Here is a 2458-nt window from a genome sequence, read left to right on the forward strand (position 1 = left end):
AACCCTAACCCTAACCCTAACCCTAACCCTAACCCTAACCCTAACCCTAACCCTAACCCTAACCCTAACCCTAACCCTAACCCTAACCCTAACCCTAACCCTAACCCTAACCCTAACCCTAACCCTAACCCTAACCCTAACCCTAACCCTAACCCTAACCCTAACCCTAACCCTAACCCTAACCCTAACCCTAACCCTAACCCTAACCCTAACCCTAACCCTAACCCTAACCCTAACCCTAACCCTAACCCTAACCCTAACCCTAACCCTAACCCTAACCCTAACCCTAACCCTAACCCTAACCCTAACCCTAACCCTAACCCTAACCCTAACCCTAACCCTAACCCTAACCCTAACCCTAACCCTAACCCTAACCCTAACCCTAACCCTAACCCTAACCCTAACCCTAACCCTAACCCTAACCCTAACCCTAACCCTAACCCTAACCCTAACCCTAACCCTAACCCTAACCCTAACCCTAACCCTAACCCTAACCCTAACCCTAACCCTAACCCTAACCCTAACCCTAACCCTAACCCTAACCCTAACCCTAACCCTAACCCTAACCCTAACCCTAACCCTAACCCTAACCCTAACCCTAACCCTAACCCTAACCCTAACCCTAACCCTAACCCTAACCCTAACCCTAACCCTAACCCTAACCCTAACCCTAACCCTAACCCTAACCCTAACCCTAACCCTAACCCTAACCCTAACCCTAACCCTAACCCTAACCCTAACCCTAACCCTAACCCTAACCCTAACCCTAACCCTAACCCTAACCCTAACCCTAACCCTAACCCTAACCCTAACCCTAACCCTAACCCTAACCCTAACCCTAACCCTAACCCTAACCCTAACCCTAACCCTAACCCTAACCCTAACCCTAACCCTAACCCTAACCCTAACCCTAACCCTAACCCTAACCCTAACCCTAACCCTAACCCTAACCCTAACCCTAACCCTAACCCTAACCCTAACCCTAACCCTAACCCTAACCCTAACCCTAACCCTAACCCTAACCCTAACCCTAACCCTAACCCTAACCCTAACCCTAACCCTAACCCTAACCCTAACCCTAACCCTAACCCTAACCCTAACCCTAACCCTAACCCTAACCCTAACCCTAACCCTAACCCTAACCCTAACCCTAACCCTAACCCTAACCCTAACCCTAACCCTAACCCTAACCCTAACCCTAACCCTAACCCTAACCCTAACCCTAACCCTAACCCTAACCCTAACCCTAACCCTAACCCTAACCCTAACCCTAACCCTAACCCTAACCCTAACCCTAACCCTAACCCTAACCCTAACCCTAACCCTAACCCTAACCCTAACCCTAACCCTAACCCTAACCCTAACCCTAACCCTAACCCTAACCCTAACCCTAACCCTAACCCTAACCCTAACCCTAACCCTAACCCTAACCCTAACCCTAACCCTAACCCTAACCCTAACCCTAACCCTAACCCTAACCCTAACCCTAACCCTAACCCTAACCCTAACCCTAACCCTAACCCTAACCCTAACCCTAACCCTAACCCTAACCCTAACCCTAACCCTAACCCTAACCCTAACCCTAACCCTAACCCTAACCCTAACCCTAACCCTAACCCTAACCCTAACCCTAACCCTAACCCTAACCCTAACCCTAACCCTAACCCTAACCCTAACCCTAACCCTAACCCTAACCCTAACCCTAACCCTAACCCTAACCCTAACCCTAACCCTAACCCTAACCCTAACCCTAACCCTAACCCTAACCCTAACCCTAACCCTAACCCTAACCCTAACCCTAACCCTAACCCTAACCCTAACCCTAACCCTAACCCTAACCCTAACCCTAACCCTAACCCTAACCCTAACCCTAACCCTAACCCTAACCCTAAACCCTAACCCTAACCCTAACCCTAACCCTAACCCTAACCCTAACCCTAACCCTAACCCTAACCCTAACCCTAACCCTAACCCTAACCCTAACCCTAACCCTAACCCTAACCCTAACCCTAACCCTAACCCTAACCCTAACCCTAACCCTAACCCTAACCCTAACCCTAACCCTAACCCTAACCCTAACCCTAACCCTAACCCTAACCCTAACCCTAACCCTAACCCTAACCCTAACCCTAACCCTAACCCTAACCCTAACCCTAACCCTAACCCTAACCCTAACCCTAACCCTAACCCTAACCCTAACCCTAACCCTAACCCTAACCCTAACCCTAACCCTAACCCTAACCCTAACCCTAACCCTAACCCTAACCCTAACCCTAACCCTAACCCTAACCCTAACCCTAACCCTAACCCTAACCCTAACCCTAACCCTAACCCTAACCCTAACCCTAACCCTAACCCTAACCCTAACCCTAACCCTAACCCTAACCCTAACCCTAACCCTAACCCTAACCCTAACCCTAACCCTAACCCTAACCCTAACCCTAACCCTAACCCTAAC

The sequence above is a fragment of the Camelus dromedarius genome, chromosome 22, assembly GCF_036321535.1.
Source record: "Camelus dromedarius isolate mCamDro1 chromosome 22, mCamDro1.pat, whole genome shotgun sequence".
Lineage (NCBI taxonomy): Eukaryota > Metazoa > Chordata > Mammalia > Artiodactyla > Camelidae > Camelus > Camelus dromedarius.